Here is a 27,278-nt window from a genome sequence, read left to right as displayed (position 1 = left end):
AGCATGGCCAACATCCAGTGAGAGGGAAGAAGACATAAAGGAGGGGCTGTGAGACTGGAGCACAGGATTCAGAAGCTGTGAGAGGCATAGGATCTACCAGAGATACAGCCACCAAATATGTGGGGGCAGTAACAAGGAGACACTATGGCTTCTCTCACCTGCTTTTTGACTTCCTGCTGGTGCCTCCCACAGGCCCCACAAACTAGAAGCCAATAGGCAAGGGAGCCGTGGGGAAGCAATCCATAAGGCCCTGACCTCCTAGTCACAGAGAGAGAGCAGTGAAGAGTGGAGAATGTCTGGGGAGGGAGACAAAGGCAGCCTAACCATCATAGTACTTTTTAAAGTTGGATGCCTCATGTATTTTACTAACTTACTTTTTTTTGTTGTATTTAAGTATGATGGGAAATGGGAACAATTCTCATTTAAAAATCCCTCTCTCACTGAATGTAATTTGAACGTTCTCCTCATCTTCTCTTTTATGCAGCAAGCTTGTGTGTATATCAATTTTTATTAATTTGGTGAGACATAATGCTGAATATAAATAATAATTATGACAAAATATCAAAATTTTTATTAAAATAAACATAGAAATTGATTTGGTAGAGCTATTCATCCACTAATCTTTTAGCTTTATTAAATAATCGAAAAGTCTGGCATTGATTTGTTCTTTAAAAATTTTATTTATTACTTCTGATTGAATTAACTTATTGATATTTCAATTTTTAAAAAAAATGATAAATTCCGGAATTGATTTTGTTTACTCCCATGAAATTAAGCACTGGCTTTTTCTGTTTTCTATCTCTCCTTTCAAATCTGTATTCTACAATCTTTTCAAAAACATTTTTTATTGTTCAAGATGATCATAGTTAACTAAATTTTTATAGATATTTAGATTTGTAAGCATGTCTTTTATTAACATACTTTAAAAAATATTTTTTCATATTCATTATCTTCAAATAATGTTGATCCACTGCAGATAAACTTGAAACATGAATTTAGTATCTCATTGTGTATTTATTCAACAACTATCAACTGAGCATCCATGCTATAAAAGATATTAATGTCTGATACTTACTGGGTATTTAACATGTACTAGCGAATTAAAGGGATTATTTCACTTGACTCTCACAATAACTTTCTGAAGCAGGTTTCATTATTGTCATGTAGTTATGACAAAGACTGCACACCTGAAAGACCTATAATATTTGCCATCTGGCCCTTTACAGAATAGTTTGCTGACCCCTGGCATAGATGTCTACACAACTAACTAGAATGAAGGCAGTATTTGTTAAGCATTATTTAACCAAAAAAGTGCATTTGGAATGCACTGAGCAAGTGCATTAATTGTAGTTTGAAAATATGAGGAATGGGAAGTTTTTATGAAAATGGTATTATTATGTCTTGATCCTTGAAAAGTAAGTAGACTACTAACCCAGTGCTCTAGAGAGAAGACCAGATACCGTGAATTTCCTTCCCTATCTTAAGAAGATTAAGGCAGCTCTATTTTCCTTTTCTCCCTATCATCACCCTCCCAGATCAATAGTCCCGAAGTATTTCCAGCCCTCTCTCTTCCAAGACCAAGAAATTCTACCAATACACTGTCTCATTTTCCTCACCAAAGTGTTCCAGAGATGGGCAGGCAAATAGGGCTCTTCTCCCTCTACTGAAGATCCCAGTATTACCAACATGAAACAACCCTTCTGCTCCCACGGTTATGTTTTTGTCCAATTCTACATCACTGATTATACTTCTAGTACATACACATCTTCTGTTTCTGACTATGCTGCAGACTGGTGCCCTGCTGGGAGCTGAGTCTCAAAATGATCTTGCCCATTCTTGTGAGAATTAGTTATAGTCCAGTTGTTTTTGGTTAACTGGAAAGTCCTGTTAAAACTCAGATTGTTTCTCTCTCTCTCTAACTCAGATTGTTTCTTAAGGAGTATATCTCTTTGGAAAATTTTCAAATATTTATGAACATACAAGGCAAGATAAAGTGAGCAGAGGGTACACTCAGAAAAGTCATTACCAGAGTTACGCCTATGTAGTAATATGAAAGCCTAAGAGAGTCAGATGTCAGAGTAAGAAGGCAATAAAGTGGGAAACCACAGAGACGGGAAAAGGGATGGGTCTCTGTAATCCTCCTAAAATCTTACTTGGAGTGCTTGCTTGCTCAGAGTGTATACTTAATTATGCAACCGTGACCTCTTCCTTTTGTTTTACTACCTGTGTATTTCCAGTTCATCGGATGTTACTGAATATACAACATAGCCCTAATTTCCTAAAAGGAGCTATTACTTGCACTTTAAACCAAGCTATGTGAAACTGAAAATGAAATACTTTATTGAGAAGGAATGAGAATTAACAGGAACTAGAAGGTGAAGGAGAAAGCTGAATTGTCAGCAGGAGGGGAACTTTGGCTCTAAGTCCAATCAAATTCTACTTCTCTGGAAACAAACAGAGGGTTGGCACAGAAGCAGTTTCAATTAGGGAAAAGCATAGAAGAGTGTGGTATGAACTTGGATTCCTGCCGTAACACAAAAGATTTGGGGAATCAGAGCACATTTTCTTGACTTACATATATTCATCCATAAATGGAGTAAACCTAAGTAACTGATTGGCACTACAAAAAGGTAAATACAATTGTAATTCTCAAATTTATTATTTGTTAGTTCTTGCTATATGCTTAGTTTTAATTCTTAGCCATTAATTATATACAAATCAAGGAAAAATGATTTTTATTATAGCCATAAGAGTTTAAATCAAAGAAGAATAAAAGAGAAAGGACCACATGCCTGATATGTGGGGCTGAGAATATAAGAACCAATCCTAGACCTTGAAATGAAGGACCCAACCTTTCTCTCCTCTGACTTCCACTGTAACCTCTAAAAAAGCAGTGGATAGTGAAAAAGTTAGCTTCCTTCATTTGTCCTTCTAGCCCATATCCTTTTTTCTCTACTACCATCTAAGTTAATTCTGAACAATCTGGGAAAATAGAGAAAGCAGAAGCCTTGATCATCCTCAAATGTGGGAGCCCTAATTTGTGTTTCCATTTATAACTGCTATGTTTTGCTGAAATTTTTTATAAAGTTATGCTTACAGCAAATGCTTCCCTATAATTTGATTCACTATACTCATGGAGACTCTTAGTTGTCTATCAAATTTTATACCCTCCATCTTCTATGGCAGTAGACTTGTAGCTGGGCACTTGTTTGCCCAAGGAGGGACTGCATTTCCTAGCCCCACCCTTGCCTGCAGGGGTGGCTAGGGAACTAAACTTCTGCTAGTGGAATGTGAACACAATTGATATAAAAATGTTCTTTACCTCACTTCTCTCTCTGGCCCTAGGCTTCAACTCTTTGCCTTTCCAGCTAGTTACAATGGTGATGACTAGAGAAACATGGCCACCATGCATTGAAGTTGGCAAAGATGCTGTCAGCCTGAGTTCAGGAATGACTGCTTAGCCACCTTCTCACATGGAACATTCACCTCGGTCTCTTAGGTGAGAGAGAAATGCCACCTCTTTCTAGGTCTTGGGGCAGCAGCTTAACCCTTTACCCAAACTTAGGCTATATCCATTCACATTTAATGAAGAAAAATTAAAACTCTTTTTTATAATACATATTTTCATATACATGATATATTTTAATATATGTAAATATATTTTAAAATATATTTTTTTCTCTTAACTGAAAAATGCTGTCAATTATTACTGAGTGGAACAGAAACCTTCAGTACAGTAAAACTTAGCAGAAACTTAGTTTCTTTCTCAGGCTTTCCAAAGCCTAAATCCTACACTTAGCTTTTAATGATTTTCAAGTATCTTTTCCAAATTTAATCCAAGTTTAACGTAGACTCAAAACTTCTACAACATCTCCCTCCCTAGGCCTTCTGTGTGAGGATCCATAGGAATAACCATAACTTCCTATGGCTGCAGTTCCTACCTGACCCACATACAGTCCTCAAAAGTCCCCAGTCACTGTCCCTAGAAGTCTCCAACCATTATTCATCTTGTCAAAGAACGCTGCCTCTCTTCCCCTTATTATTAAATTCTTAACAGTAGAAACAGATTGCTTTCTTACAAAAGTTAAAAAAATTTTTTACAAAAGTGTTTCATTTTCATAGTTGAAGTGGATTATAGTAATAACAAAGACTGCGACTTTTATCAGCAGCATCGGTATACTAAATAACCACAGAAAACCATTCCCTTTATTTATTTGTCTTCCATGATAAACTACCTGAAGTCAAGGACTAGGTCTGTCTTGTTCATCATTTATTCCCAGGTACCTAGCATAGATACTGGCCATTATAGATACTCACTAAATGTTTATTAAATGAATAAATAAATGCTGACTTTTTTTTCCTCAACAGCAAGACTCAGTAGCCATTTTTATTAATGTTTAGTCCTTGAGAAGGTGTTCAGTACATATTTCTTTGTCCTGGCATTAGATAACAGGCATATGACCATAGATGTGATATGAATAGAGGGTGTGCTTTGGACTGTTGATACATGAATGCTCATGATTGATTACTACTTCCAAAGGTTGCTACCTGAGACAGTGAGAACCACAGGTGAGAATCCAATCAACACTTCTGAATTTTTTTAGGTATTACTTATGGTACTTACATTTCTTTAGTGTCTGTTACCTGCCCAATTGCAGTCAACTCAATCTGCAGGCTTAGCACAGATGGTTAACATATCTAAAGAAAGTTCAAATAGGATCAGCATCTCTTCAAAGTTGTTGGTTTCTCTCCCTCTCCGAACACTGCCAAAATGTGGCCCAGTGATTGACACGAACACTGTGTTACATAGGGAAATCGGTTAGTGATGAAACTGGTAGTAAACTCTATTTTAACTGGCATCAGAATAAAAGTGGCTCCAATGAATTCAGCTCCTTTAAAAATAAAATAAAAACTCTTGTCTTGAGTTGTTTCTGCCTAGTTATGATCTGTGGTTTGCATTTTGCTTTTTCTCTCTACCCTTCCCTTGGCTCTCAGAAAGAGAGTGAAGTTAAAGTTCTATAACATGAAAATAAAAATAAAATAGAGTTGTGATAGAAGACTCACCCATAATGCAAGGACCAGGCTAGGGTACGGGGGACTGGCAAGACAAGACCACACTGACAATGCCAGTCCCTGATGTGGGCTGGTGGGATTGGATTTATTCACTCTTTCCCTGCAGCTACACTGATGCCTGCCATCAACCAGATACACAATTTTATTTGTAGTGTGTGATTCATCTTCCCTCACCACCTTGGGTCTCTCTGCTACAACACCACGTCTAAGGCAAAGGACAGTGAACTAAGAAAGCTCTATCATATCAAACCCAATTAAGAGAGAAATTTGATGGAGGAGCAAATGGGACTAGTTGGAAATCAAAAGTTATAGATCCTTAAGTTTGTGCTGAAATATTTTTATCAAGAGGGAGCAAGTACTGGGGTCTCCCCTAGCTCATTTCTAGAAGGCAAATATCAGAGTGGCTCCGCAGTCTTGTAGTTCGAAAACTCTTTAACCTTCTCCTTCCCAAATTCATACTGCCATCAATTTGCCCTAACACTGGGGATATCACTTCCTACCTAGAGGGGATTATCCACAAAGGCTTTAAAATAGTGTAGGTCACATGGCAAATCATCAGTAAATGTTAGCTATTATCATTAGTACTGTTATTAATTTTAGCCAGGTATTCACCAACATGTACCGAGAGGAACCAGTTTTGGGCTGGGATCCAAATACCAACTGTGACGATTATCAAACACAAAATGTTGTGATAGCCTGTGTACAAGACATCCTTTAAAAGGAATTAAGCCTTTCTTTTATGTCTGTTGTCTTATCTCCAGCAGACAGTCTAATTTCACTGTGGCCAACTTGGGAGAAAATTATAATTGAAAATACAAGAACTGCATGTTTCCATTTAATAATAAAAAAGTGTATGCTCTCAAAAAGTTGGTTTGGTGGTATTCAGATACATTTGGGGATTTTATCTTTTATCTACATTTTCTTAGAATCTGTCTTCATAAAATCAGATGATTCAGAAACTGTACAGAAGAAAAAAAAGAGAGAAAGAAAAATAACTGTAAGGGTGTACAAGTAGACATTCAACTCATTAGCAAGTAATATCCAGAAAAGACAGTTACCATATGGACTGCTGTTACTGAAAAACTTCTTGCTTCCATCAAGAGGCTCAGGGATAGTTGTTAGAATGAAACCTCAGTCTTATTACTTCTCTCCTGAGCAAGCTTTTTTCCCCCTGGCTGACAAAGGCTGCTGCCTTTAAGGCTTCATTTTCTTTGTGAGCCTTTTTGAATGTTAATGTCTTTGCGACTCATTAACCTGGGGTAGTTGTTTTGCACTCTGAGCACCAAGACATCTCATCAGGATGAACTGGGGCAAGGCAGCCTCCAGAAACGCACCTGGGTCTCTGGGCAGTCATCTGCAGGTGATTGCCTCCAGGTGTTTGCCAGTGGGAACCCATTGAAAGTCAATGCAATTTAGAGCAATTTCTCTGGCAGTGGAAATTAACCTGCAGGAATCTGCCCGCAACAGGTGTATTTTAGGGCATTCATACCAGCGTCCTGCACTGAGAAGACAGGACCTTGACTACCAGGTGTAGTGCAGGAGGCTGGATAATTGGAGGAGGCAGGAAATCAGTGCAAAGACGGCCAAATTGCCGGTCCGTATGGGTTGGTGTAATTATTGGTTAACCCTGTCCTGCCTGTTAACTAAAAACTATTTGTATGCTTGAGGAGCCAGGAAATCGTCACTGAAGGGAAAAGAATTATCACTCACTGCTCAAACAGGCTCAATTTTTTGATAACTGAGGTTTTCTGCAAACTGTCTTTAGTTAGTCTCCGGTACTCGGAATATATGATTGTTAGGAACCCACAGGTACTCAGGAAGGCACAAGAAGTGAATTGTGAGTGTGTGAAAGCCTCCTTCCTCAGAGACAAAGATAATTTTACTACTGTGTTTGGCCCTTTCCACTTCTTTTGAAAAGACCTATAAGGAATATGCGGATGCAGGAAATGCCATTCACGCTCTTTACCTTTTCTCCTTCTGGATTTGCATCTCTACCTGTATCTTCCCCCTTATGATCTTATATTTTGACTCCTTGGTATAATTCTCTTTTCCTAGGTCTGTTAATGCCTATTGTCCTTCCACAGAACTTAACTGTCTTAAATAGCGATGCAATTAAGCAAAGCCAAAATTCTGAACTAGTTAAATTTCTAACCACAGCGTGAATGTTCACCCAAATCTTAATATTGATGTAATAACCATGTCACACACCATTGGAATTCATGTGATAAAGGTTTTTAGTTTTCTGATACAACACTTATGCCATTTTTAAGAATGAAGTAGAAATGTACATTTATAATTGCCAAAGTAATGTGCTGCCATAATTAGCGATGATTGTGAAAGTAACTGACTTTACTCCAAAAACAATTATTTGGCATTTTCAAAGAATCAAATAGAGAAACTGATGGTTCTTATGAATACTAATAAAGTGTTAGATAACTCTAGGAGAAACATATCCTTTTTCAATAAAAATTAAAATAATAAAAGGCAGAATTATTGAAATTAATTTTAATTTTTGTAAACTGTTTGACATAATAATATTTACAACATTATACAAAATTGTACTTAGGTACTGTTTTTAGTATTTAGCTAACTAATTCTATTTATGCCAAGATGTCCTTCAAGAAAAATTCCTATTTGGAATTTTTCATGATTTTTGAGGATAAATTGAAAGTAGATGTCAACTTCACCACCTCAAAATTTTCATGAGGAGGAAAATTTCCCAAATCATTTCAACAATAGCCAGAATAAATATTTGATCCAAACAAAATAAATAAAATTACATGATGGTAATAAGAAATTACTCCACACATTTTGTTCTTACTAATCAAACTTCGAAGCAAAAGACATTGTGAGAAAACTTAAAGAGAGTTACTTGTAATTTTGGGTCTTTGGAGGTTGAATATGGTCTTTGGATTTTGTCAAATTGAATGTTCCTGTCCAGTGTTTCTCAAAGTGTTGTCCCTTAATCAGCAGGTCAGCATCATCTGTGAGTATGAGGCCCACAGTGGGTTTAATTATTAGGGACCTTCCAATGATCCAGGGTTGTAGCAAAGTATGAGAATCACTGTTCTAGACTGCTAACCCTTTTCAGTAGCTGAAAAAGGATTTTTGTAAGTCACCCAAGCTATACATCTGAGGCACACAGTTTCTTCTAGAAAATAAATTACTGAAAAACATGTTTCTGAATTTCTTTCTGCTGAAAGCAAAAAGGTTGTTAGTATTACCAAATGTACTCATTCAAATCAAGTATATTTTAACATCACAAATATAAAGTGTAGTGATGGTGAATACAATCTAGCAGCTGATAGTTCTTAAAATTACTGTTCTTGCACAGTAACTTCAAACTTTTAAAATTTGACTATCAGAAGTTTTAATAATAAAATTGCAGTCATAATAAAAATTTTGGTATAATTATAAACTTTTTCTTCCTTCCATGAGTTATCTTCATGATGGTGACATTTGCCTTTAGTTGATTATTGGTCTTAACAACTGACCATTCTCCATTGGACCAAAGGTGTATTTGGTTTACTTGTAGTGTGAAATTATAGTTCCCTCAGAAATCTAATCGGGAAGATATCTTTTTGGGTTTTTTTATTCATTTATATAGACCCCTTTGTTTCTCTATCTTGCCTCTTGTTTCCTTCATCACACATCTTACAATTTAAAAGTATTTTATTTATTCATTTGCTTAATGGATTGTTTCTTTCTCTTACTTGACTATCAACCACATAAAGCAGAGACATGTTTGATGTTTTATCCCTAATGTCTACAACAGTACCAGGTTCAAAGTCAGCATTCAGTATTTGTTGAAAAAAATGAATGCATACACATATGCATTAGTATATTCAATAAGAATGTACTGAATGCTTGATATATGAACCACATGTCAAAATACATGGTAAATGCCCAAGAAATGCTCCGTAGTCATAATTAGTTTCTAGTTCTTCAACATGAAAAATAAGGAAGGGGTTAAACTAGCTCTAAAATTTATAGATTGAAGATTCGCACATGTAGTTCTCCAGGCATGCATTTAATATATGATTATTATGACTGAAGATGACACAAACAAAAGGAAAGATATTCTATGCTCATGGGTTAGAAGAACTAATACTGTTAAAATTTTCATACTACCCCTACCCATAGCAATCTACAGATTTAATGCAATCCCTATTGAAATACCAACAATAGTTTTCACAGAACTAGAACAAATAATCCTAAAATGTACATAAACCACAAAAGACTCCAAATAGCCAAAGCAATCTTGAGAAAGAAGGAGGTATTACATACCAGATTTCAAGATACACTACAGGGTTTTAGAAATCAAAACAGTATGTTTTGTACGAATATAGATACATAGGTCAATGGAACAGAATAGAAACAGAATAAATAAATCCAGAAATAAATAAAACTATGCTTTTATGGTCAATTAATCTATGACAGGGGCACCTGGTTGATTTGGTAGGGGAGGGATGAGACTCTTGATCTCAGGGTCATGAGTTTGAGCCCCACTCTGAGTCTAGAGATTACTTAAAAATAAAAATTTTTAAAAAAAATCTACAACAAAGGAGGCAAGCAGATAAAATGGGAAAAACATGTCTCCTCAACAAATGGTGTTGAGAAATTGAACAGCTACATGCAAAAAAATGAAACTGAACTACTATCTTTTACCCCATACACAAAAATAAGCTCAAAATGGATTAAAGACCTAAATGTGAGACCTGAAACCATAAAATCTCTAGAAGAGTTTTATAGACAGTAATTTCTTTGACACTGGCTGTAAAAACATTTTTTCTAGATATGTCACCTCTGGCAAGGGAAACAAAAGCAAAATTAAACAACTGAGATTACATCAAAAGAAAAAGCTTTTGCATGGTGAAGGAAAGCATCAACAAAATGAAAAGGCAACCTAGCAAATGGGAGAAGATATCTGCAAATAATATACCCAATAAGGGGTTAATATCCAAACTATATAAAGAACTTATACAACTCAACACCAAAAAACCTCAAATAATCCAATTAAAAATGGGCAAAGGACCTGAATAAACACTTGCAAAGAAGACACAGATGGCAAACACACACACACACACACACACCCTCAACATCACTTATCATCAGGAAAACGCAGATTAACACCACAATTAGATATCACTTTACACTGTCAGAATGGCTAAAACCAAAAACACAAGAAATTACAAGCATTGGGGAGGATGTGGAGAAAAAGGAAATTTTGTGCACTGTTGATGGGACTATGAATTAGTACAGCCACTGTGGAAAACAGTATAGAGGGTCCTCAAAAAATTAAAAATAGAATTACTATATGATCCAGTAATTCCACTACTGGGTATTTACCCAAGGAATACAAAAACACTAATTCAAAAAGAAATAGGCACTCCTGTGATTATTGCAGCATTATTTACAACGGCCAAGATAGGGAAGCAACCCAAGTGTTTATCAGTAGATGAATGGATAAAGAAGAGTGATATATCTCATATATATATATATATATATATATATATATATCTCACATATATATATATATATATATATGATGGAATGTTAGTCATAAAAGAGAATGAAATCTTGCCATTTACAACAGTATGGATGGATCGAGAGGGCATAATGCTAAGAGAAATAAGTCAATCAGAGAAAGACAAATATATGATTTCACTCATATGTAGAATTTAAGAAACAAAACAAGCAAACAAAGAAAAAAAGAGACAAACTGAAAAACAGACTGCAATATAGAGAACAAACTGGTGGTTACTAGAAGGGAGGTGGGTGGTGGATGGGTATAATAAAGGGGAATAAGAATACACTTATTTTACGAACACTGAAAGATGTATAGAATTGTTGAATCATTATATCGTACATCTGAAATTAATATTACACTATGTTAATTATACTTCGACAAAAAAAATATGATTGTTCTAATTCTTATTCGAACTGTCATCTCTTTCATTATCTTGAAGTGATATACACTCTTTCACCCTCAGAAAAACTCTGTTTATATCCCTTCTGAGCAAGTATATAATATAGCTGATGAGCCTATGCCAAGCTTTCCTTTCTCCTTTGCCTTTAATCTTATTGGTGAGTCTCTTTTGAGATCGAGGAAAAGTCTGATTAAATCTGTCAGCCTTGTCTTTCAGAAACACCCATGTAAATCTAAAAGCTTGCTAAGCATCAGGAAAAGACTGGACCCCCCCCCCTTGGAATGTTCTCCTTCATAATTTGCTCAGAGGGCACGAGGAGGCAAGGCTCTAGTCTGGTCATGCTCATTAGCTATGAGATTTTAGTCAATATGATTTAGACTCAGGAATTGAAGATTCTTAGATATCATATCCCCAGTGTCTTCATCTGACTTTCTTAGGGCCCAGTTTTTCTGAAGGGTTTACTGTAGGTTTACTTTCTTTTACTCATTTCAAACTTTTTTGAACCTCTATGAAAGACATCATAATTTAGTACAGTGGTTAAGAGCGTGTGCTCTGGTGTCAGACTGCATGGATTCAAATCTTGACTCTGCCTTTATTAATAATGTAAATTGAGCAATTTATTTCCTATACTTTAGGCCTGTTAACTGGGCTTAACAAAAGCCCCTGTGGTTGACATGAGGATTAAAAAGTTGGATCATCAAAAGTACATAAAATCATGTCTGGAACATAGTAAGAGATCAGTAAATGTGAGCTATCACGGCAGAGAGCTCCAATAAGACAACTAATAATTATACTTCAGGTAACAGTGCTACACACAAGGTCTCAAAAGAGCCCAAGGGAAGGGCACCAGATTTTACCTTATAAAGATCAACAATTTTTTCTAAAAGGAGCAGCTACTTAGCTTTTTCTTGAAGGACACACTGGTGTAATCCTGGCATGAGGGAGGGAAGGTAATGACTGACAGAGGGACTGATTGCAATAAAGAAGGCCTGCAGGTTTTGCAGGTCATTCTGCCTTTAGTGCAACTGCCCTAAATCTGTTTTAGTGTGACTCTCTGTGCTGTAATCCCCAGCTGCTACAGAGGACTTCATAATCCTTTACTATCAGTGGGATTTCTTAAATATTAATGAGAAAAGTATTTAAAAATGGTAATGATGTAATATATCTTTTAGAACAAATAGGAATTCAGGAGTTAGACAACTCTGGGTTCAAATTATGACTCCACATTAATGAATTTGAGCTGGTTATCTAACCTTCCAGGGCCTTTCTCCTCGATAAAATTAGACACAATCATACCTACCTCATGAGTTAAGTAGGATCACCTGCGAGCAAGTGCATGGCACACAGTGGCAGCTCCTTAATCATTGCCTTTATTCCTCTCTACTGAAAGCTTTCAAAAGCAAGATTATTTGAAATGTGAAGGAGTTACAAAGATTGCTTATCAATTAAATCATTTATCTCATCTTGGTAATAACTATTTGCAAATATAGTTCCCAGAGGCCTTTTTGTGGTATTTTAATCACAGAGGTTAGAATTTAACAGTAAAGAACATAAAGGAGGAGGAAGGGGCGCCTGGGTGGCAGAGTTGGTTAGGGATTGGACTCTTGGTTTTCGCTCAGGTCATGATCTCAGGGTCGCAGGATCGAGCCCCACACTGGGTTCTGGGCTCAGCACAGAGTCTGCTTGAGATTCTCTCTCCCTCTCCCTTCGCCCCTCCCACCCACACTCTCTCACTCTCTCTCTCAAATAAATAAATCTTTAATTTTTTTTTTTTTAAAGGAGAAGGAAGAGGGGAAGGGAGAGGAGGAGTCAGAAATATTCTAAATCAACCCATCTTGTTCAACATCTTCTTAGGTAATAACTTTTCCTGACATTACATTATAACGATAATATCATAAACAATTTTCAGTTTTTGAGGCTTTTCCAAATCTACATTGACCCCAGTCAAAATAGATCCTTTTCCATTTTGATCACCTCTTCCTTATTTTCAGAAACCTCAAAAGCCAAGCATCTGCCAGAAGAAGCCCAGAGTGCTTGGGCAAATATGCACTTCCATTAAAAGGAAAAGACAACATAAACTAAGAGAAGCTGCAAAACACATTACATTTAGTCCAGCAGCCCCACCCTATTTTTCTGGCGCCCTGATGCACAGTGCCTCCCAGGTCCTTCCATATTTCTCTGGGACATTGAAGCAGGGCATAATTTTCTGTGTCCCTTCAAGTACAGAATTATTCCCATTACAATGAATTTAATTGCTGAAATAGAAGTGGTAGACAGCCCAGCTGTAATCTGCTATCTTGCTAAAGGAAGCCAGTTTCAGGAATATCTCTCAATGGCTTAGGCATTATATTTCATTCCTCTCCTCCTATCCAGTCCATAGCCAGTCTTCCTCCCCAGCTATGCCAAGAGACATTTGTATCACAAGATAGCAGGCTCAGCTGCAGGAATTTGCTACAATACCTTCATTTTTATCATAGCAGTGATTTTACAGCCCCTCTTCTTTTCCTAGAAGTGCATGTACATTCTCAGTGTTGTGCTTAGTTAAAAATAATTGTGGAATGAGCTCAAAGCAAAGAAAGTAGAAGGTGTGATTTGCATGCACAAAATTCTTCTTAGAAGCATCAAAACTTGTGGAGGAAGACTGCACTCGCTCTATCAAGTGTTTCTCGTCATGCCAGTTCAATAAACTAGAAAATGCAGTCATCTTACTTTCAAAAATAATAATGAGAGCGACAATGATATATTTTTTAAAAAACAAAACAAAACAAAAGCCCCGGCTCAATTCTCTCTTTGGCTACGTTTGTCAGTTTTCTAACTAGCCTCAGTGGCAGACAATTAGCACAAAGCACTTTCTATTCGGATGAGATATCACTGTGGTGGAAAACACGAGGAAACGTGAAAAGCGTTAAGACAGTGTTGGGCGAGTAGGGTGAATTGCTGCAGAGAGAGCAGCCCAGGCAGCTTGTTATTATGAAATGTCCCTGGATGCGATAGAACAGTCAAACAAAGGGTATTCCTTTTCTTTCTTAATTAACAACTTGAAGATAAATAATTTTCCTCTTAAGCTCAAATCAGGATCAAGCAAAAACTGCTGTGTCCTTTGACATCCCAAAGCTGCTGCATGAAGCATCTCAGACAGCCATTTTTTTAACCTCCTTCTGATTTATTAACTTAAGATAAATGGCTTTGCTATCATAACCTGTCAGTGCCATGCAATGAAAAGGAAATCAGTGGTGGTAACCATGTGTGGAGCTGCTCGGCATTGCCAGCCTTAGACACCGGGGTCCAACTTTCTGTAACTCCACCTCCCATTACAGCAAACAGCCCACCAGCACGTTCCTCATTCATTAACTTTCTAAAGACATCTGTCTTTGCAGAATCTCTGAGGCAGCCGAACATGATGTAGGAAATAAAGAATCCTGCCCACCTCATGCACAAAGAGAGAGGGGGGAAAAGCAGTGCTTGATGGAAGCAGTAGTACTGTGTATGGCAGCTTCAGCAGACTAGCTGGCAAAGATGCCCCTCATGAAGATTCAAGGAAAAGGGTTTCTCTCTCTGTTTTTCAGTTCTTTGAATTCGGCTCATTTCCCTTGAGTAGGAGTCACCTCTGGAGGCAGACAATGAGGCACGATTTATTAGTAATAGCAATAATAAAGAAGAAGGAAATCCCCCTCCTAAGATAACACTCTATGTCTAGCTTCATCCTCTTCTGTCAATAAGCTTGTAACGTATTTACATATAATGACTCATCAACACACCTGCCAGTCTCCTTTTGGATTTAGCAAAAAAAACCCCTCAGAATCCAGCATGGTACTTAGACAAAAATAGATGATTTTGTTGGGATTTTCATTCAGAAGGTAGATCATTCTATAAGCCCTTAGATGTCATTTGCAATATTTATAACAACATTTATAGTAATACAATCTCAATGTATGTGGAGATTTTTTTCACTTACCATAGAATTTGGTCTTTTTCTTGTCTGTCATAACTGGATATCATGAAATGTTATCTATAAAAGTGGACTGCTAGACTGTAAGCAAATTTTTTTCTTTTATCACCTGCAGTTTCTGAGGTCTTCCCAGCAGGAGGTTAGCCAGAGGCTTTGAGCTTCCCCAAGGTAGTATGTAAAGGGGAAACATGTTCCCTTTTAAGAAAGGTATTCCTTCTTCAGAGATATGGCTGCCATCTACAGTCAATAGCTTCATAGCAAGGGTTTCATAGTCTATGCTCACCTCTGGTGATTTCTCAAATTTGTTAGCAAAATGACCCAGGAGGTGAACTTAGAAACAACCCACTCTGGCTTGTCTGACCTCTCCAATAGTCTATCAACACGATTGACCCTTTCTCAGTAATTTTTTTTTTTCTTTTTTTTAGAGAGAGAGAATGGTGGGGGGAGAGGGCAGAGAGAGAGAAAGAGACAGAGTCTTAAGCGGGCTCCTAGCCCAGGGCAGAACCCAACACGGGGCTCGATCCCACAACCCTGAGATCATGACCTGAGCCAAAATCAAAAGTCGGACACTTAACTGACTGTGCCACCCAAGCGCCCCGACCTTATCTCAGTCTTACTGATGCTATTCTTCACACCAAAAAGATGCTGATCGCCATATGTAGCATTTGTTCTGAAGCAGTAAAAGCAGGAAGGACCCAGTTTTACATGAAGCACTGGTTTTCAGAGATGTCATAATTTTTACTAATGTTGATTGCAATGATGTTTCCTAGATTTGTAATGAGATTTCAATGCTGAAAAAATCTCTGTCTTGGGCCCCTACTTGAGTCATTAGCATAATGTCCATCTGATGCCTCCATGGTTGACAAGGGCAGTGAAGAAGACATTAGAAACCCTGTCAATAGTCACTTGCTTTTTTCTCCAGTCTGTTCCTTTTAGTAGCATAATTAATGACAAGTTACTTGACTCATCTGAGGTCTATATTCCTCTTCTGTTAAACATAGGAAGTGTTTGTGTGGATTGAATGAAGCAGTGTGTGCAAAAATATTTCAAATGCTACACAATGCCTTATAAATGACAGGCATTATAAACGTTTATTTGAGAAAATGAATTAAGGCATTCCTTAGAATTCAGCCAACCACAATACTGATTAATATGCTAAGAATAGCGTAATGATAAGCCTCAAGTTAGGAGTACTGCCTCTAGGGTCCCTCTCCCTGGGTTCAAATTGTGGCTCCTTCGGTTCAAATAGGTGACAACGGACAATTTCCTTAGCATCTCTGTGGGTCAGTCTTCTCAGCTATAAGGTGATGCTAATTAAAGCATCTGTCTTAAAGGGCAATTTAGAGGACTTAATAGTTGATATATCTGAAGTGGTTAGAATATTTTCTGGCATAGAGTAAGTGCTCATTGAAAGTTAGCTATTAACCTCATCATTGTCATCATCTGAGGTGATATTTGAAGTATGAATACGAATGATGAAGTTATTTACGGGAGAGCATTGATTTCACCCTGGGGTTTATTCCTCTATGCTTTCTGGAACAGAGTAGCTGCATGTGTTATTACATTACTACTATGTTTATTAACTATTATTATCCCGACATGAGACACTTGAGGCTTAGACAAGAATGTTGTTAATTGCAACAGAATTCCAGAATATCTTTCTTCTAATAATGTAAATCTCTTTCTCTTCAAAACTAGCTTAAATATGAGCCTCTATAACCCTGTGTTCCCTAGTCAAATTCTGTAATTCAGCAAGACAAGTCTACAAAGAATTTAGGAATATGGAATCTCCACCTCTGACCGTGAAATCTATGGTTAAAACAATGTACCTTGTTTTGGCATTATAGTCTGGATAATGTTCAGTAAATATTATTCCTGAATAATTACTATCCCCCCAGTTTTCTTTCAATAGATATAACTACCCAATTTGGGAATAAGTTAGGACTTCTCCTTAGCCCAAGCTGAATTTAAGCTGACCAAAATCATGAGCATCTTTTCTTCACTTCTTGGCTTTCTTCAAATCAAGGCATACTTTGGGGAAGCTATCTGACATATGTTTACACTCCTCCTGGTACAATAAGATACAAAACCAAACTGACTTTAAAATCTTGCTTTTTGAGACTATATAAAGCTCTAAGACATGTTCATGATGTGGCATGAGATGGGAAAAAATCAAGTAAAATAATATTGTAATACTGTAAAAATCATTTTAATCGAAAAAGTACTTATGATAGACATTAAAATGATAGCGGTGATCAACTGAGTTCCAAGGTCTGAAGCATTTTTATTCTTTTCCTTACACATGACAATAATTTCAAAATTTCCCTTAAAAGATATGAATTACTATTATTATCTGGAACAGAAAACACACAAATGACAACAACCATAATAAAATATTTTTCCAGTTTAGCTGAAAAAAGTAAGGAAAAAAAATGAAAACTCCACAGGTGAAAAATGGGTTCTGAAGAGGTTAAGATTTTCAAAGGAATGTTCCTGGGAAAAGTGCCATTTGGGATTTGGAGGAGCTTTCGGGTATTACTTGAATCAGGAAGAGGAAAACATTTAAAAGGAGAAATGGAGACTTGGAGAAGAGACTAAAGTTACAAGGGTGTAAAAATACCCAGAGACAGACTTGGCTCACCTCAATCTCCCATCTTTTCCTCTTATTACATTCTCTAACCATGCATAATACTACCATGCTTTGCAAAACAACAAGATTCTTCACTGCGCAGGCTATAAGACCTGTTTCTCTTTGCCTTTAACCTCTAGGACTGGGCCCTGGTTCTGGGTTCCACCTTGCCAGGCCTACCTTAGCCCTTCCTTTGTATATACAGAGGGCCACCCGAGATCACTAGCTCTTCAAAGGCAGAAAAATCTTTATCTTTCTCACTCCCTGATGGGTTCTCCCAGGTATCCTGAGTATTGGAGAGTTTCAGTTAATAGAAATTCTAAGCCACAGTTGGTGGACCATACCTCTGGAAGCAAAGGTGTAATAAGAACAATGCGAAAGAGAGGGAAGGAGAGCAATGCCATTTCATTAATCCTTCATTAACCGGATTGGTTGATTCCCCACCAGGTACAAAGCACTGCAGTCGGTGGTGTAGGGAATATAAGAGGGATAAGGGCAGTTTTGTTTGGGTAAGACAAAGTAAGTGCCCAGAGGATCAATCTTCTCATAGATAACAACTATAAACTCTGAACAAAAATTGCAAAAAAGAACTATGCGAAGGCACTGGAGACTGAACAAAAGTAACAGATTTTGGGGAGGGAGCCAAAACTAAAAATGACACCACATAGGGTACTTTTTCCCATTTCCGCAGTTTTCACCCAAGTGTGGTCTATGGTGGGTGCACATGCTGAAGTTCCGATAGAAACTGGCCATCTTTCTGACCTGAAGAGCACAGAGTCTAGGGCAACTCGTGCTGCTGGCAATTGAGAGTGTATCCTTAAAAGGAGAGCGCCGATTCTGTGTATAAAACCTGCCACAGCCCCTGACTGTGGCCCCTGCCAGGGCCCCTGGGCCCTGCATGCACAGAGTAGACCGCAGACAGCCCAGGTAGGGGAAAATTCAAAAGGGCTTCAATTTGAGCTCCTAGCCATATTAGGCAAGACGAAATCAGCAGGTAGAGGAACCGGGCTGTGGCTTTTCCCTTCACATCTCTGTGTAGGCAGAGATGGAGTATGTTCCTTCTCCAAGAAAGGGGATGCATTCTAAGAGACACAATCCCGGGGACTGAGCTGCAGCAGGCCATCTTAAGGGAGAAGGAATACCTCATTTCTCACTTGAATGTCTGCTTATGTAATGGATTTTCTAATCACACTTCTGTGTGTATTTGAGCAAGGGAGAAGTTGGAGAGAAAAGACCAGCAACATGAGGGGGCAGTGTGGGAAGGCTGTACTCTCTGTGTTTGGCATGAACACACAGATGAGTTGGGTGAATAAATTTCCTGAGGATCAATAGTCAGGCTTGAGCTATTTTGCTGGTACCATGCCCACATATGCTACTGACAGGGAAGAGACTAAAGTACACATCGAGTGGTCAAGACTAAGGAGGATGCCAAGAAGAGGTCATGTGGGAGCACATCTTATGCCCCTACAAGGAGCCAGCACTAAATGTCTGTCATGTACCAGGCATCGTCAGCCAATGAAAGTCTCGCATGGGGCACCTGGGTGGCTCAGTCAGTTAAACGTCTGACTCTTGATTTCGGCTCAGGTCATGATCTCAAGGTCCTGGGATTGAGCCCCAGTTCAGGCTCCATGTGCAGAGGGGAGTCTGCTCCTCTCCTCTTCCTCTGCCCGCCACACCCCACCCTCTGCCAGCACGATTGTGTACATGCACACTCTCTCTAAAATAAATAAACAAATCTTTAAAAATAAATAAAATAAATTCTCAGAGCAGCATCAGTTAAGAAAAAAGTCTTTTTAACCCCGTTCTTCATCCCAACCTTAGCTTCACCTACCTGAGGATTGAAGGCCTTAGGACAGACAAGCAGCAGGAGTATGAGAATAGCCTGTGCTCTGCTCCCTGTTACAAACCCTTGAGCTAGGAGTGAGGCCTGAGCTCTGATGAGAGGAAGAGCTTTTGTGAAGACAAGCAAGTGTGTTCAGTAATTTAAATTATCCTGCAAGCTATCTCGAGGTTGCCAGATAATAATGAGCTAACAGGTACTGGGGTTTCCCCTCTCCCCTCCCCAAGGAAAAGTTGCCTTCCAACTCAACTTCTCATGGGACCACAGTCTCCAGATGCAGAGAGCTGGCATTTTCCCCAACATTCCCCTAAACACCTGCCACCAAAGCTAAGCTTGGTGCCTGAGCCCCAGATGTTTATGCACCCCTGTAAAGCCATGTGTACAATTGTCCTATTAGAAGAGAGAACAACAGAGGGTCTCTCTCTTCCTGGAGTAGTCCCACAGTGAATCTAGCAATGCCCTGTCTCAAACATGCCTCTTTTTCAGTAGGATGCTAAAATAAAAAATGGGGATATGCCCATCTGCTGAAACTTATCTCTGAGTTTCTACCCGAACCAAGACATGGCAAAGGGAGACACAACATAGTACAACAAGTAGTTGGAGACAAAATAAAAGCATCCTACAGGTTACTCCAGTGGATGGGGTCGGCTTGGATGGAGAGCTTGGGTGCCTGACTGGGTGCCTATGAAGTTGCCATGGATGGTTTTAGGATTTAAGAAGTCCCAATCAAAGAGATTAAGAAACCTTGAAAATACACATCCACAGGCGAGGGGCTGAAACTTCCATGTAAATGAGTTTTAGTAAAAACAACAGATAACCTTAGGATTATTTTTGTTTCAACGTGCAGGGTGGTTGTGATGGGAATCGGAGAACAGAGGAGTCAGGGCAAGGGAGAATGACAGCCACGGTAAAAAGACCTTGAAGATGTGAATTTGGGCAATGTGACACTGACGGAGAAGACAAGCAGGAGAGGGCTACAAAGACCAAATGCAGCTGGCAGATTTCACACAGCTCTGCTCAGTTTATCTCCATCCCCAGCCTGTCCCCCATCCCGGGACAAAAAGAAGCTGTGGACAAAATCTGTTTTACCCTCCATATCCTCAATACTCTCTTTTTAAATGGCTACAGTGATCTCAGCAAAAGAATTTACTTAACCATATTAGTAACATCTTAAATGATGCAATTTTAATCTTGTCAGTGAAATAGCTGCAATTAAAACAAATTATGTTTTTCCATTCATAGCTTCATTCAGATAGCATATCTGATAGATTCTTTTAAAGTGTTAAGTTTTATCAGCCTTGTCTTATTTCAAAATTAATTCATGTTTATAGCATAGTATTTAGAAAATTCGAGTGCAGGGCAAGTCCACACGTTTGTGTAGTTCCCCATGGTGGCTCCAGTATCCAGTTTGGTGCAGCACAAAACCCATGATTTCCATACTAATCGATAACTACCTTTACTTTTTGAGACCTAGTTTTCCAGTCACATGTGTGTAAGTATACACAAATAAGTGCATGTATGTGTGTGTAAAATGTGTGTTTACATTGTTTTACAAAGCACAAAGTCAGATGACTTATAGGACGCCTGTGGGAAATGCCGTATGAGGATGAGACAAAACTTTGGGACCACTGCTCTTACTAGTCCCAACATTTGACCTTTCCACAGCAGCTGAATAAGTGACTTCTGCAAAACACTTATTTAAATCTCCCCTCCTTTTTGGAGTATCCTGTTCTTTTGCTTTTATTTCTGTGTGTGAATTAGAGAGAAACATCTCTTTATGTATAAATAAGATTAAAAAGTAGTTGTAACTACATTTCAATATGTGCCCTGAATTTTTCCACCTGTAAAAAGTAAGAAAAAAATCAAAATGCCTCCTTCTCTTACTAGACCGTTCCTAAATGGTCTGTAGGCTTTCCTGTAGGCTGTAGATGAGGCCTCTCTAGCATCAGTCTCCCAACACAGACTGAGAAAACACCACCTGGGGTCAGGAATATTCAGGCAGTTGAAGATTTCCACTTTCAAGGACAGCAGATAATCCCTCTAAGTGTCCGGGGAAATAATGAATACACTGTCCAAATACATTTGGATACACCAGTTAAAAAAGACACTTGAGTTCCACTTAGCAACATGCATAAAATCCCAAATGCAGAATTTTAAGAGAAAAGGCAAGTTGCAGAACTAGAGAGGTGCAGTATAATACCACGTATATAAAGCTTAAAAACAAAAATGTGAACTATACCTTTTATGAATACATTCATTTGTAGTAAAAATTAAAAATATGCATCAGAATGATACAAATTCAGGGAGATGCATTAGCTTAGGGAGAAAAGGAATGACATCACAAGGGGCACAAGACTATTTGAATTCAATATGTGATGCCTTGGTCCATAAGCGGAGTCCATATACTCAAAATCATTTTTGGTGCCTGGACTATTACATAATTTAAAAAAATAGATGATATAATTGACATCTGCAGATACTTGAACATCTGGCATGCTCATGATGGAAAGTATCCCATGACTTGTGAGCAAAGCTATTATAAAGGTAATTTTTAGGTTATTCTTTGGGAAAACCTAAGAGGGCTATGTAAAAAGTGAACAGAGTCTCCTATTTGGCTAAAGAGTGAAATGGAGCTAAGGCTTTCGGGAGTAGCAAACCACAGTGGAAACAGAGCTTATTTGTTTTTGTTTTAAGAATAAACATTTCTTTTTCCTGTAAAATTCCTAGGATGTATCCTGATAGAGCTTTACATTATTTTACATTAGCATTACTTTCATTATTCTTCCTTCACTGTGTTTCCCTGGAAGCCCTCAACCCTCCTTAAGTTCAGCTTCTCAGACTGGATTTCCTGCTTCTTCTCTTTCACACTGCCATCTGGCACTGCCCCGCCTCGTTGGAAATGCTACTCAGATTCCCTTCCCAGCTGCACTACTGTCCCCTTCTGTGTCAGCTGGAAAGACTCACTGGTACCCCTGTGAGATTCGGAGTTCCGAATCTGTCTGGAGATATTCAAAAACAGGTAGATGGTTGGGGAGCTAGAGAAGGGAGTCTAGCAAAATCTGGCACAGTGGAACAGACAACCTCTGTGTATGTATTTCTATACTCACCCAGTCCAGAAAAGCTTTGGTGTTTACTTTGTGCAAAGCACCTTACTTGTTCAGTTTCTATAGTTCTAGGCTATGTCTTTGCAAATGTGTCCCTGTTTTCACAAAAATGGAGATCAGGACACAAAGGGAGAAGAAACTTATTTAAGTAAACAACAGGCAGGCAGGCTGGCTGTGGTTTGCAGATCCATCACTTTCAGTCTCGTTGCCAAGAGCACTAGAAGAGTAGCAGGAACATTTTGGAGATAATGGTTAAATTCACAGACTCACAGATGTCTCACCATGGAAGAGACCCTAGAGGTCATCTAATTCAAATACTTCATTTTACAGATGAGGAAACAAAAGGGAGGTCCAGCGGCTAACTGATTGCAGAATATATTCTCAGATAGAGTATTTCCTTTCCAACCCTGAAGGTTATGTTCCTGAAAATCCCCATGGGAAGGAGAAATTATGTTTGAGGAACTTACGACCTTGAGAGGAAAACAGTTTGGGGAGTAAGATACTGAGTGAATCTGAGAAAGTTATATAATTGTTTTACATTTACTAACATGAAATAACACAGATGCCATTGATATTCACTTTATTTTATGCTAAACAAATTTGTAATGATGCGTCCCTTAAAACTGACTTTTATTTACTTTTCAGAATTCTTTATTACCAACTCTATATTTCCTTTTTGCAAATAATAGTTACAATGGATAATTTTCTGTGTCAGGTCCCATGGTCTTTACCTTCCTGTGCCTTTGCTGTGGTCATTCTTATGGTCTCTCTTACCTTGACTCCACAACAGCCCCATTTCTTCCTGATTCTTCTCCCCCTCTTTTAGCTGTTCCTTCTCTGTTGCACTTTAACCGTAGCTACACACCAAAATGATCAACTGGACTTTCACCTCCTCTCACTGTTTGGTTCCCTATCACTATTTGATAACTAGGGCCTGTCGAATAAACCTTCTGAATCCCTTTCTGATCTGTGTTTTCCCCTCTACTCCTGCTGCTACTGCCTTGACTCAGGATATGATCCTCTCTCACCTGGACCACTGCAGTAATCTCCTGACTGATCGTCGCTAGTTTTGCCTCTCTCAAATGCATGATCCGCAATGTAGTCTGAGTAACATTTTTCTTAGGACTGCCTACAGCTTTCAGTGGTGCCACACTGCCTACAGAACACCGTCCAAACTCTTGCATCCTTTGCTCCAGCTCTCTTAACGTATTGAATCTATTTAACGTTGCCTAACGCACTAGGATTGTTATCTTTTTTTTTTTTTTTGGGTGACTTTGTCAACAGATGGTTCTTCATCAGATGCCCTTGACTCTGCCCCACTTCTCCTCCCATGCACCACCACCAGACTGGTGAACACCTCTTTTTCTTCAAAGACTCTGCTCAACCATCACCTTTCCTTGAAGGTACCACACCCTACTCTTTCTGCCTACTTCATTGAGAAGAATAGGGGCTTTCTACCCAGAAATCTGAAAGCTTCTATCCACAATTCCTGTTGTCTCCTTCCCTCTTTACAACCAAATGTGTCCTCTTTCAATCAGAGGCCCGTCCCTCCTTTGCGCTTGGGATTCCATTCCTCTCAACTTCTCAGGAACTTAAAGGCTTCTGTCACACCTTCTCTGTGAATTATTCTCTCTGAATTATTCCCACCAGCATATAACATCATCTAGTGTAACCGTCCTAAAAATAAAATTAAAAGTTCTGTATCAATCCGTATCCCCTTCTAGCTACCATCTCATTCTTCTATTTCACAATGAAACAGTTATATATACACAGTGCCTTCACTTTTTTCACTTCACGCCCACTTTGTAACTCACTTGAAACTAGTATTCATCCTCACAACCCAACGGTCACTAATAGCCTCCATATTATGAAACCCACATTTTTACCTCAGAACTTTCAACAACATTCAATAATTGACCCATTCTTCTCTCAAAGTTCTGCCTGTTCTCAGCTTACATGATTCCATATTTTCCCGTTTTTTCCCTGCTTCTCTACCCATTCCTTCTAAGTCCTCTTTGCATCTAGTCTATCATATCTCTAAAACTGATTTTTTTTTTTTTAGTACTCTGATCTAAACCCCAAGATGTTATCCATCTTCATGACTTAAAATACTATTTTCAGGCCAACAACGCTTACATTTGTATCTCTAGTTCTAACCTTTCCTCTGACCTCTTGACTGATAGAGCTACCTGTGTAACACACTTTCATGGTTGCTTCATGGTCAATTCACATAAATATATCCAAGACCCAGTTTTTATTTGCCTCTGAAAACCTCCTTCCACCTTCCCTGTCTTTGGCACCATCAACTACCTGGTTGTTCAGACATGAAACCTGGGAGTCACTCATAATTCCTCCCTGTCTCTCTTCCTCTACATCTAATTGATCACTAAGTCCCATCATCTCTGTCTTTTAAATGTATTTCAAGGTCAACTTCACTGTCACAACTTTACTGTCCAAGTTATCATGTTCTTAAACTTCGCTGCTGCAAAGCCTCCAAATTTATCTCCATGCACACAGAACATAGCCATGCCCATCCCTAATTGATTCTCTACCTAACCACAGGAAGTCTTTCTTGAAACACAGATCTCAGCATGACACTCCTGACATAAAAATCTCACTTTGCACTTTGTCTTAAGTCCAGGCTTACTGATGTGGCTATGAGCCTTGCTGGTCAACCTCCTATACAGATCCCCAAGCTAAGCCTACACAAAAGTTTTTCCCTCATCTTCCACACTTTAGACTCGCTGACTCCTGATATTTTCTCAAGCAGGTTGGTTTCTTTCTCATCTCAGTCCTTCACACAGTGTTTCCTTTGCTTAGAACTCCACTCTCCCTGATGTTCTCACAAAGGACTTAATATGTCCCTTAGGTCTTGGCTTAATGTCATCTTTTCAGAGAAATCTTCCCTGGTGACTTAACTTTGTCAATTTCCCATTCATTCTTTATCTCTGTGTTGTTTGTTTCTGTAATTTATAATTATGTATTTATCTACTCATTTTGTTGCTATTTTTTTCTTGCTATTTCTTCCACTTGACTCTGTAGAAGGCTCTGCATAATTGACCAGAATATATCCAGTGCCTGTCAGAGTGCTTGTCACCTAGTAGCACTAAATAATTATTTGTTGAATAACTTAATGATTTTTGCAGTCATATAAGTGTTTTTTTGATTGACTGAAAATAGATTGCCTGAGGTGACATGTAGGATCAAAGACTGAGGCATAGAAGATAGCACCACTTTGGGATAAAATTTCACTTCAAAGTCAGCAATACTTCAACAGTTACCAGCATTCCTGGGACTATTATGCCATTATCTACTCTAGCCTACTTTGGCATATTAGCATCTCTACTTACTGACCTTTTGCATAAGAATAGAATAGAAAGTGGCTTGAAACCATGAATGCCTGAAGTTTGACATTTAAAAATTCATTCTCAGAAGAAATAATATCCTGATTATCTTTGATTGTGCTAAAAGATTCTAACATTGTATTTCATTTTGAATACTCTATTAGGGTTCTCCAAACAAACAGAACACTATACTATATATATATATATATATATATATATATATATATATATATACACACACACACACACACACGCACATATATATATACAGTCTATATATAAAATATATATACACACACTATATTACATTTATTCTTTATATATCTTCATTATATATACATATATAATATATATATTTTAAGATTTTATTTATTTTGAGAGAGAGTGTGAGTGGGGGGTGGGCAGAGAGAGACAGAGGGAAAGAGAGAATCTCAAGCAGACTCTGCACAAAGCACAGAGCCTGAGATCATGACCTGAGCTGAAATCAAGAGTCAGACGTTCAACTGACTGAGCCACCCAGGCACCCCATTTTATATATATAATTTTTGTCTTCTTCCATTTCAAGAGCTTTCTTAAATTATATATATATATATATATATATATATATATATTTATTTATTTATTTATATTTGGTCTTCTTTTGGGGAAATTTACTAATGCACAAATTGGATTTCCTTTGTCTTCTATACTCCCCATTTTTTTCTCTGTGATTATTTTTTAATTTCTTTCCTCATTCCTGTTTCCCTTTGTTTTTCTGTTTTCTACCCTAGTCTCTTAGTCTCTGCAATGTCTATTCGCTCATGCTAATAGCCTTCATTTCTGAAGTAATTTTATTTTCTTCATTTCTTTCTTGAAATCTACCAGTACCTGCTTTACCTTCTCCTATTTTTGACACCTGTAGTATAAGCAACACTTCCTTGATATATTTCTGTTTTGTGGTTTTCTTTTATAACAGTAATTGTTTCAGGATAGTTGTGAGTTATAATTTTCATCTGCTTTGTGGATAATTTTCTTCCTATTGAGATTTCATTTGCAGAAAAGTTTTGCTAACTTTTAAAAACATTTTTCCTTGTGTCTTTGTATATGTGCTGTGCTTATTCCTTATTTAATACTTATATTGAATGAGTTGGATTCTTCTGGATTTGGTAAGAGCTAGAGTTTCTTAGAGAAAGAAGTGACAGTGTATCCCTCAAGCCTTTAGAGGTCAAAGACACCTTTGGTTGCTACAGAGATAGATATTTTCTTTAAAATATGGTTCAATTCTTCTAGAACCACATTTAATTCAGGAGGATTTATTCAGCCAATCCTACATTTGCCTGGTTCCTTCACCAGCTGAGGCTCTTCCCTTACCCATATGGGTACAAGCCTTGCTTTCCAAAATTATCCACTTTTTTGAAGGTACTTTTACT

At 38.0% G+C, this 27,278-nt stretch overlaps 1 long non-coding RNA gene across 1 annotated transcript in view; it reads right to left on the bottom strand.

The window, feature by feature from the left end:
* The window catches only part of LOC141373350 (uncharacterized), a 35,005-nt gene extending 11,647 nt beyond the window's left edge, over window positions 1-23,358 (bottom strand). The window contains exons 1-2 of the long non-coding RNA XR_012379241.1: window positions 23,300-23,358; window positions 4,625-4,797 (exon numbers count right to left, since the gene is read on the bottom strand). This is a non-coding gene — a long non-coding RNA (uncharacterized lncRNA). The remainder of the gene's footprint in view (window positions 1-4,624; window positions 4,798-23,299) is intronic.
* Window positions 23,359-27,278: the final 3,920 nt, after the last annotated feature.

Source organism: Callorhinus ursinus, unplaced genomic scaffold (genome assembly GCF_003265705.2).
Source record: "Callorhinus ursinus isolate GAN/ISIS: 27379988/994484 unplaced genomic scaffold, GSC_fseal_2.0 scaffold9, whole genome shotgun sequence".
In the NCBI taxonomy this organism is placed as follows: Eukaryota; Metazoa; Chordata; class Mammalia; order Carnivora; family Otariidae; genus Callorhinus; species Callorhinus ursinus.
This window is presented reverse-complemented; position numbering and strand designations above follow the sequence as displayed.